Source organism: Festucalex cinctus, chromosome 18 (genome assembly GCF_051991245.1).
Source record: "Festucalex cinctus isolate MCC-2025b chromosome 18, RoL_Fcin_1.0, whole genome shotgun sequence".
Taxonomy (NCBI): domain Eukaryota; kingdom Metazoa; phylum Chordata; class Actinopteri; order Syngnathiformes; family Syngnathidae; genus Festucalex; species Festucalex cinctus.
In genome coordinates, this window is record NC_135428.1 from 20,626,314 (window position 1) to 20,637,661 (window position 11,348).

An 11,348-nucleotide genomic window follows, 5' to 3' on the forward strand; every position below is an offset into this window, starting at 1 on the left:
GGCGTCAGACTTGGAAAATAATTCTGGCCAGCATGGGACTTTGAACATTTTCGGCCAGGCGTCAGACTTAGAAAAAATTCTGGCCAGCATGGGACTTTGAACATTTTCGGCCAGGCGTAGGACTTTGAAAAAATTCTGGCCAGCATGGGACTTTGAAAAAATTCTGGCCAGCATGGGACTTAGAACATTTTCGGCCAGGCATCAGACTTAGAAAATAATTCTGGCCAGCATGGGACTTTGAACATTTTCGGCCAGGCGTCAGACTTAGAAAAAATTCTGGCCAGCATGGGACTTTGAACATTTTCGGCCAGGCGTAGGACTTTGAAAAAATTCTGGCCAGCATGGGACTTTGAAAAAATTCTGGCCAGCATGGGACTTTGAAAATTTTCGGCCAGGCGTCAGACTTAGAAAAAATTCTGGCCAGCATGGGACTTTGAAATATTTCAGGTAGGCATCAGACTTTGAAAATTTTCGGCCAGGCGTCAGACTTAGAAAAAATTCTGGCCAGCATGGGACATTGAAAATTTTTGGCCAAGCATCAGACTTAGAAAAAATTCTGGCCTGCATGGGACTTTGAAATATTTCAGGCAGGTGTCAGACTTAGAAAAAATTCTGGCCAGCATGGGAATTTGAAAATTTTCGGCAAGGCGTCAGACTTAGAAAAAATTCTGGCCAGCATGGGACTTTGAAATATTTCAAGCAGGCGTCAGACTTTGAAAATTTTCGGCCAGGCGTCAGACTTGGAAAATAATTCTGGCCAGCATGGGACTTTGAACATTTTCGGCCAGGCGTCAGACTTAGAAAAAATTCTGGCCAGCATGGGACTTTGAACATTTTCGGCCAGGCGTAGGACTTTGAAAAAATTCTGGCCAGCATGGGACTTTGAAAAAATTCTGGCCAGCATGGGACTTTGAAAATTTTCGGCCAGGCGTCAGACTTAGAAAAAATTCTGGCCAGCATGGGACTTTGAAATATTTCAGGTAGGCATCAGACTTTGAAAATTTTCGGCCAGGCGTCAGACTTAGAAAAAATTCTGGCCAGCATGGGACTTTGAAATATTTCAGACAGGCGTCAGACTTAGAAAAAATTCTGGCCAGCATGGGACTTTGAAAAAATTCTGGCCAGCATGGGACTTAGAACATTTTCGGCCAGGCATCAGACTTAGAAAATAATTCTGGCCAGCATGGGACTTTGAACATTTTCGGCCAGGCGTCAGACTTAGAAAAAATTCTGGCCAGCATGGGACTTTGAACATTTTCGGCCAGGCGTAGGACTTTGAAAAAATTCTGGCCAGCATGGGACTTTGAAAAAATTCTGGCCAGCATGGGACTTTGAAAATTTTCGGCCAGGCGTCAGACTTAGAAAAAATTCTGGCCAGCATGGGACTTTGAAATATTTCAGGTAGGCATCAGACTTTGAAAATTTTCGGCCAGGCGTCAGACTTAGAAAAAATTCTGGCCAGCATGGGACTTTGAAAATTTTCGGCCAGGAGTCAGACTTAGAAAAAATTCTGGCCTGCATGGGACTTTGAAATATTTCAGACAGGCGTCAGACATAGAAAAAATTCTGGCCAGCATGGGACTTTGAAAATTTTCGGCCAGGCGTCAGACTTGGAAAAAATTCTTGCCTGCATGGGACTTTGAAATATTTCAGGCAGGTGTCAGACTTAGAAAAAATTCTGGCCAGCATGGGACTTTGAAAATTTTTGGCCAAGCGTCAGACTTAGAAAACATTCTGGCCAGCATGGGACTTTGAAAAAATTCTGGCCAGCATGGGACTTTGAAAATTTTCGACCAGGTGTCAGACTTAGAAAAAATTCTGGCCAGCATGGGACTTTGAAATATTTCAAGCAGGCGTCAGACTTTGAAAATTTTCGGCCAGGCGTCAGACTTGGAAAATAATTCTGGCCAGCATGGGACTTTGAACATTTTCGGCCAGGCGTCAGACTTAGAAAAAATTCTGGCCAGCATGGGACTTTGAACATTTTCGGCCAGGCGTAGGACTTTGAAAAAATTCTGGCCAGCATGGGACTTTGAAAAAATTCTGGCCAGCATGGGACTTAGAACATTTTCGGCCAGGCATCAGACTTAGAAAATAATTCTGGCCAGCATGGGACTTTGAACATTTTCGGCCAGGCGTCAGACTTAGAAAAAATTCTGGCCAGCATGGGACTTTGAACATTTTCGGCCAGGCGTAGGACTTTGAAAAAATTCTGGCCAGCATGGGACTTTGAAAAAATTCTGGCCAGCATGGGACTTTGAAAATTTTCGGCCAGGCGTCAGACTTAGAAAAAATTCTGGCCAGCATGGGACTTTGAAATATTTCAGGTAGGCATCAGACTTTGAAAATTTTCGGCCAGGCGTCAGACTTAGAAAAAATTCTGGCCAGCATGGGACATTGAAAATTTTTGGCCAAGCATCAGACTTAGAAAAAATTCTGGCCTGCATGGGACTTTGAAATATTTCAGGCAGGTGTCAGACTTAGAAAAAATTCTGGCCAGCATGGGAATTTGAAAATTTTCGGCAAGGCGTCAGACTTAGAAAAAATTCTGGCCAGCATGGGACTTTGAAATATTTCAAGCAGGCGTCAGACTTTGAAAATTTTCGGCCAGGCGTCAGACTTGGAAAATAATTCTGGCCAGCATGGGACTTTGAACATTTTCGGCCAGGCGTCAGACTTAGAAAAAATTCTGGCCAGCATGGGACTTTGAAAAAATTCTGGCCAGCATGGGACTTTGAAAATTTTCGGCCAGGCGTCAGACTTAGAAAAATTCTGGCCAGCATGGGACTTTGAAATATTTCAGGTAGGCATCAGACTTTGAACATTTTCGGCCAGGCGTAGGACTTTGAAAAAATTCTGGCCAGCATGGGACTTTGAAAAAATTCTGGCCAGCATGGGACTTTGAAAATTTTCGGCCAGGCGTCAGACTTAGAAAAAATTCTGGCCAGCATGGGACTTTGAAATATTTCAGGTAGGCATCAGACTTTGAAAATTTTCGGCCAGGCGTCAGACTTAGAAAAAATTCTGGCCAGCATGGGACTTTGAAATATTTCAGACAGGCGTCAGACTTAGAAAAAATTCTGGCCAGCATGGGACTTTGAAAAAATTCTGGCCAGCATGGGACTTAGAACATTTTCGGCCAGGCATCAGACTTAGAAAATAATTCTGGCCAGCATGGGACTTTGAACATTTTCGGCCAGGCGTCAGACTTAGAAAAAATTCTGGCCAGCATGGGACTTTGAACATTTTCGGCCAGGCGTAGGACTTTGAAAAAATTCTGGCCAGCATGGGACTTTGAAAAAATTCTGGCCAGCATGGGACTTTGAAAATTTTCGGCCAGGCGTCAGACTTAGAAAAAATTCTGGCCAGCATGGGACTTTGAAATATTTCAGGTAGGCATCAGACTTTGAAAATTTTCGGCCAGGCGTCAGACTTAGAAAAAATTCTGGCCAGCATGGGACTTTGAAAATTTTCGGCCAGGAGTCAGACTTAGAAAAAATTCTGGCCTGCATGGGACTTTGAAATATTTCAGACAGGCGTCAGACATAGAAAAAATTCTGGCCAGCATGGGACTTTGAAAATTTTCGGCCAGGCGTCAGACTTGGAAAAAATTCTTGCCTGCATGGGACTTTGAAATATTTCAGGCAGGTGTCAGACTTAGAAAAAATTCTGGCCAGCATGGGACTTTGAAAATTTTTGGCCAAGCGTCAGACTTAGAAAACATTCTGGCCAGCATGGGACTTTGAAAAAATTCTGGCCAGCATGGGACTTTGAAAATTTTCGACCAGGTGTCAGACTTAGAAAAAATTCTGGCCTGCATGGGACTTTGAAATATTTCAGGCAGGTGTCAGACTTAGAAAAAATTCTGGCCAGCATGGGAATTTGAACATTTTCGGCAAGGCGTCAGACTTAGTAAAAATTCTGGCCAGCATGGGACTTTGAAATATTTCAAGCAGGCGTCAGACTTTGAAAATTTTCGGCCAGGCGTCAGACTTGGAAAAAATTCTGGCCAGCATGGGACTTAGAACATTTTCGGCCAGGCATCAGACTTGGAAAAAATTCTGGCCAGCATGGGAATTTGAAAATTTTCGGCAAGGCGTCAGACTTAGAAAATAATTCTGGCCAGCATGGGACTTTGAACATTTTCGGCCAGGCGTAGGACTTTGAAAAAATTCTGGCCAGCATGGGACTTTGAAAAAATTCTGGCCAGCATGGGACTTTGAAAAAATTCTGGCCAGCATGGGACTTTGAAAATTTTCGGCCAGGCGTCAGACTTAGAAAAAATTCTGGCCAGCATGGGACTTTGAAATATTTCAGGTAGGCATCAGACTTTGAAAATTTTCGGCCAGGCGTCAGACTTAGAAAAAATTCTGGCCAGCATGGGACATTGAAAATTTTTGGCCAAGCATCAGACTTAGAAAAAATTCTGGCCTGCATGGGACTTTGAAATATTTCAGGCAGGTGTCAGACTTAGAAAAAATTCTGGCCAGCATGGGAATTTGAAAATTTTCGGCAAGGCGTCAGACTTAGAAAAAATTCTGGCCAGCATGGGACTTTGAAATATTTCAAGCAGGCGTCAGACTTTGAAAATTTTCGGCCAGGCGTCAGACTTGGAAAATAATTCTGGCCAGCATGGGACTTTGAACATTTTCGGCCAGGCGTCAGACTTAGAAAAAATTCTGGCCAGCATGGGACTTTGAACATTTTCGGCCAGGCGTAGGACTTTGAAAAAATTCTGGCCAGCATGGGACTTTGAAAAAATTCTGGCCAGCATGGGACTTTGAAAATTTTCGGCCAGGCGTCAGACTTAGAAAAAATTCTGGCCAGCATGGGACTTTGAAATATTTCAGGTAGGCATCAGACTTTGAAAATTTTCGGCCAGGCGTCAGACTTAGAAAAAATTCTGGCCAGCATGGGACTTTGAAATATTTCAGACAGGCGTCAGACTTAGAAAAAATTCTGGCCAGCATGGGACTTTGAAAAAATTCTGGCCAGCATGGGACTTAGAACATTTTCGGCCAGGCATCAGACTTAGAAAATAATTCTGGCCAGCATGGGACTTTGAACATTTTCGGCCAGGCGTCAGACTTAGAAAAAATTCTGGCCAGCATGGGACTTTGAACATTTTCGGCCAGGCGTAGGACTTTGAAAAAATTCTGGCCAGCATGGGACTTTGAAAAAATTCTGGCCAGCATGGGACTTTGAAAATTTTCGGCCAGGCGTCAGACTTAGAAAAAATTCTGGCCAGCATGGGACTTTGAAATATTTCAGGTAGGCATCAGACTTTGAAAATTTTCGGCCAGGCGTCAGACTTAGAAAAAATTCTGGCCAGCATGGGACTTTGAAATATTTCAGACAGGCGTCAGACTTAGAAAAAATTCTGGCCAGCATGGGACTTTGAAAAAATTCTGGCCAGCATGGGACTTAGAACATTTTCGGCCAGGCATCAGACTTAGAAAATAATTCTGGCCAGCATGGGACTTTGAACATTTTCGGCCAGGCGTCAGACTTAGAAAAAATTCTGGCCAGCATGGGACTTTGAACATTTTCGGCCAGGCGTAGGACTTTGAAAAAATTCTGGCCAGCATGGGACTTTGAAAAAATTCTGGCCAGCATGGGACTTTGAAAATTTTCGGCCAGGCGTCAGACTTAGAAAAAATTCTGGCCAGCATGGGACTTTGAAATATTTCAGGTAGGCATCAGACTTTGAAAATTTTCGGCCAGGCGTCAGACTTAGAAAAAATTCTGGCCAGCATGGGACTTTGAAAATTTTCGGCCAGGAGTCAGACTTAGAAAAAATTCTGGCCTGCATGGGACTTTGAAATATTTCAGACAGGCGTCAGACATAGAAAAAATTCTGGCCAGCATGGGACTTTGAAAATTTTCGGCCAGGCGTCAGACTTGGAAAAAATTCTTGCCTGCATGGGACTTTGAAATATTTCAGGCAGGTGTCAGACTTAGAAAAAATTCTGGCCAGCATGGGACTTTGAAAATTTTTGGCCAAGCGTCAGACTTAGAAAACATTCTGGCCAGCATGGGACTTTGAAAAAATTCTGGCCAGCATGGGACTTTGAAAATTTTCGACCAGGTGTCAGACTTAGAAAAAATTCTGGCCTGCATGGGACTTTGAAATATTTCAGGCAGGTGTCAGACTTAGAAAAAATTCTGGCCAGCATGGGAATTTGAACATTTTCGGCAAGGCGTCAGACTTAGTAAAAATTCTGGCCAGCATGGGACTTTGAAATATTTCAAGCAGGCGTCAGACTTTGAAAATTTTCGGCCAGGCGTCAGACTTGGAAAAAATTCTGGCCAGCATGGGACTTAGAACATTTTCGGCCAGGCATCAGACTTGGAAAAAATTCTGGCCAGCATGGGAATTTGAAAATTTTCGGCAAGGCGTCAGACTTAGAAAATAATTCTGGCCAGCATGGGACTTTGAACATTTTCGGCCAGGCGTAGGACTTTGAAAAAATTCTGGCCAGCATGGGACTTTGAAAAAATTCTGGCCAGCATGGGACTTTGAAAATTTTCGGCCAGGCGTCAGACTTAGAAAAAATTCTGGCCAGCATGGGACTTTGAAAATTTTCGGCCAGGCGTCAGACTTAGAAAAAATTCTGGCCTGCATGGGACTTTGAAATATTTCAGACAGGCGTCAGACTTAGAAAAAATTCTGGCCAGCATGGGACTTTGAAAATTTTCGGCCAGGCGTCAGACTTAGAAAAAATTCTGGCCTGCATGGGACTTTGAAATATTTCAGGTAGGCATCAGACTTTGAAAATTTTCGGCCAGGCGTCAGACTTAGAAAAAATTCTGGCCAGCATGGGACTTTGAAAATTTTCGGCCAGGAGTCAGACTTAGAAAAAATTCTGGCCTGCATGGGACTTTGAAATATTTCAGACAGGCGTCAGACTTAGAAAAAATTCTGGCCAGCATGGGACTTAGAACATTTTCGGCCAGGCATCAGACTTAGAAAATAATTCTGGCCAGCATGGGACTTTGAACATTTTCGGCCAGGCGTCAGACTTAGAAAAAATTCTGGCCAGCATGGGACTTTGAACATTTTCGGCCAGGCGTAGGACTTTGAAAAAATTCTGGCCAGCATGGGACTTTGAAAAAATTCTGGCCAGCATGGGACTTTGAAATATTTCAGGTAGGCATCAGACTTTGAAAATTTTCGGCCAGGCGTCAGACTTAGAAAAAATTCTGGCCAGCATGGGACTTTGAAAATTTTCGGCCAGGAGTCAGACTTAGAAAAAATTCTGGCCTGCATGGGACTTTGAAATATTTCAGACAGGCGTCAGACTTAGAAAAAATTCTGGCCAGCATGGGACTTTGAAAATTTTCGGCCAGGCGTCAGACTTGGAAAAAATTCTTGCCTGCATGGGACTTTGAAATATTTCAGGCAGGTGTCAGACTTAGAAAAAATTCTGGCCAGCATGGGACTTTGAAAATTTTTGGCCAAGCGTCAGACTTAGAAAACATTCTGGCCAGCATGGGACTTTGAAAAAATTCTGGCCAGCATGGGACTTTGAAAATTTTCGACCAGGTGTCAGACTTAGAAAAAATTCTGGCCTGCATGGGACTTTGAAATATTTCAGGCAGGTGTCAGACTTAGAAAAAATTCTGGCCAGCATGGGAATTTGAACATTTTCGGCAAGGCGTCAGACTTAGTAAAAATTCTGGCCAGCATGGGACTTTGAAATATTTCAAGCAGGCGTCAGACTTTGAAAATTTTCGGCCAGGCGTCAGACTTGGAAAAAATTCTGGCCAGCATGGGACTTAGAACATTTTCGGCCAGGCATCAGACTTGGAAAAAATTCTGGCCAGCATGGGAATTTGAAAATTTTCGGCAAGGCGTCAGACTTAGAAAATAATTCTGGCCAGCATGGGACTTTGAACATTTTCGGCCAGGCGTAGGACTTTGAAAAAATTCTGGCCAGCATGGGACTTTGAAAAAATTCTGGCCAGCATGGGACTTTTAAAATTTTCGGCCAGGCGTCAGACTTAGAAAAAATTCTGGCCAGCATGGGACTTTGAAAATTTTCGGCCAGGCGTCAGACTTAGAAAAAATTCTGGCCTGCATGGGACTTTGAAATATTTCAGACAGGCGTCAGACTTAGAAAAAATTCTGGCCAGCATGGGACTTTGAAAATTTTCGGCCAGGCGTCAGACTTAGAAAAAATTCTGGCCTGCATGGGACTTTGAAATATTTCAGGCAGGTGTCAGATTTAGAAAAAATTCTGGCCAGCATGGGACTTTGAAAATTTTCGGCCAGGCGTCAGACTTGGAAAATAATTCTGGCCAGCATGGGACTTTGAACATTTTCGGCCAGGCGTCAGACTTAGAAAAAATTCTGGCCAGCATGGGACTTTGAACATTTTCGGCCAGGCGTAGGACTTTGAAAAAATTCTGGCCAGCATGGGACTTTGAAAAAATTCTGGCCAGCATGGGACTTAGAACATTTTCGGCCAGGCATCAGACTTAGAAAATAATTCTGGCCAGCATGGGACTTTGAACATTTTCGGCCAGGCGTCAGACTTAGAAAAAATTCTGGCCAGCATGGGACTTTGAACATTTTCGGCCAGGCGTAGGACTTTGAAAAAATTCTGGCCAGCATGGGACTTTGAAAAAATTCTGGCCAGCATGGGACTTTGAAAATTTTCGGCCAGGCGTCAGACTTAGAAAAAATTCTGGCCAGCATGGGACTTTGAAATATTTCAGGTAGGCATCAGACTTTGAAAATTTTCGGCCAGGCGTCAGACTTAGAAAAAATTCTGGCCAGCATGGGACTTTGAAAATTTTCGGCCAGGAGTCAGACTTAGAAAAAATTCTGGCCTGCATGGGACTTTGAAATATTTCAGACAGGCGTCAGACTTAGAAAAAATTCTGGCCAGCATGGGACTTTGAAAATTTTCGGCCAGGCGTCAGACTTGGAAAAAATTCTTGCCTGCATGGGACTTTGAAATATTTCAGGCAGGTGTCAGACTTAGAAAAAATTCTGGCCAGCATGGGACTTTGAAAATTTTTGGCCAAGCGTCAGACTTAGAAAACATTCTGGCCAGCATGGGACTTTGAAAAAATTCTGGCCAGCATGGGACTTTGAAAATTTTCGACCAGGTGTCAGACTTAGAAAAAATTCTGGCCTGCATGGGACTTTGAAATATTTCAGGCAGGTGTCAGACTTAGAAAAAATTCTGGCCAGCATGGGAATTTGAAAATTTTCGGCAAGGCGTCAGACTTAGAAAAAATTCTGGCCAGCATGGGACTTTGAAATATTTCAAGCAGGCGTCAGACTTTGAAAATTTTCGGCCAGGCGTCAGACTTGGAAAAAATTCTGGCCAGCATGGGACTTAGAACATTTTCGGCCAGGCATCAGACTTGGAAAAAATTCTGGCCAGCATGGGAATTTGAAAATTTTCGGCAAGGCGTCAGACTTAGAAAATAATTCTGGCCAGCATGGGACTTTGAACATTTTCGGCCAGGCGTAGGACTTTGAAAAAATTGTGGCCAGCATGGGACTTTGAAAAAATTCTGGCCAGCATGGGACTTTGAAAATTTTCGGCCAGGCGTCAGACTTAGAAAAAATTCTGGCCAGCATGGGACTTTGAAAATTTTCGGCCAGGCGTCAGACTTAGAAAAAATTCTGGCCTGCATGGGACTTTGAAATATTTCAGACAGGCGTCAGACTTAGAAAAAATTCTGGCCAGCATGGGACTTTGAAAATTTTCGGCCAGGCGTCAGACTTAGAAAAAATTCTGGCCTGCATGGGACTTTGAAATATTTCAGGCAGGTGTCAGATTTAGAAAAAATTCTGGCCAGCATGGGACTTTGAAAATTTTCGGCCAGGCGTCAGACTTAGAAAAATTCTGGCCAGCATGGGAGTTTGAAAATTTTCGGCCAGGCGTCAGACTTAGAAAAAATTCTGGCCAGCATGGGACTTTGAAAAAGTTCTGGCCAGCATGGGACTTTGAAAATTTTCGGCCAGGTGTCAGACTTAGAAAAAATTCTGGCCTGCTTGGGACTTTGAAAATTTTCGGCCAGGCGTCAGACTTAGAAAAAATTCTGCCCAGCATGGGACTTTGAAAATTTTTGGCCAAGCGTCAGACTTAGAAAAAATTCTGGCTAGAATGGGACTTTGAAAATTTTCAGCCAGGCGTCAGACTTAGAAAAATTCTGGCCAGCATGGGAGTTTGAAAATTTTCGGCCAGGCGTCAGACTTAGAAAAAATTCTGGCCAGCATGGGACTTTGAAAAAGTTCTGGCCAGCATGGGACATTGAAAATTTTTGGCCAAGCGTCAGACTTAGAAAAAATTCTGGCCTGCTTGGGACTTTGAAATATTTCAGGCAGGCGTCAGACTTAGAAAAAATTCTGGCAAGCATGGGACTTTGAAAAAATTCTGGCCAGCATGGGACTTTGATAAAATTCTGGCCAGCATGGGAATTTGAAAATTTTCGGCAAGGCGTCAGACTTAGAAAATAATTCTGGCCAGCATGGGACTTTGAACATTTTCGGCCAGGCGTCAGACTTAGAAAAAATTCTGGCCAGCATGGGACTTTGAAAATTTTCGGCCAGGCGTCAGACTTAGAAAAAATTCTGGCCAGCATGGGACTTTGAAATATTTCAGGTAGGCGTCAGACTTTGAAAATTTTCGGCCAGGCGTCAGACTTAGAAAAAATTCTGGCCAGCATGGGACTTTGAAAATTTTCGGCCAGGCGTCAGACTTAGAAAAAATTCTGGCCTGCATGGGACTTTGAAATATTTCAGACAGGCGTCAGACTTAGAAAAAATTCTGGCCAGCATGGGACTTTGAAATATTTCAGGCAGGTGTCAGACTTAGAAAAAATTCTGGCCAGCATGGGACTTTGAAAATTTTTGGCCAAGCGTCAGACTTAGAAAAAATTCTGGCTAGAATGGGACTTTGAAAATTTTCAGCCAGGCATCAGATTTAGAAAAAATTCTGGCCAGCATGGGACTTTGAAAAAATTCTGGCCAGCATGGGACTTTGAAAAAATTCTGGCCAGCATGGGACTTTGAAAATTTTCGGCCAGGCGTCAGACTTAGAAAAAATTCTGGCCTGCATGGGACTTTGAAATATTTCAGGCAGGTGTCAGACTTAGAAAAAATTCTGGCCAGCATGGGACTTTGAAAAAATTCTGGCCAGCATGGGACTTTGAAAATTTTCGGCCAGGCGTCAGACTTAGAAAAAATTCTGGCCAGCATGGGACTTTGAAAATTTTCGGCCAGGCGTCAGACTTAGAAAAAATTCTGGCCAGAATGGGACTTTGAAAATTTTCGGCCAGGAGTCAGACTTAGAAAAAATTCTGGCCTGCATGGGACTTTGAAATAT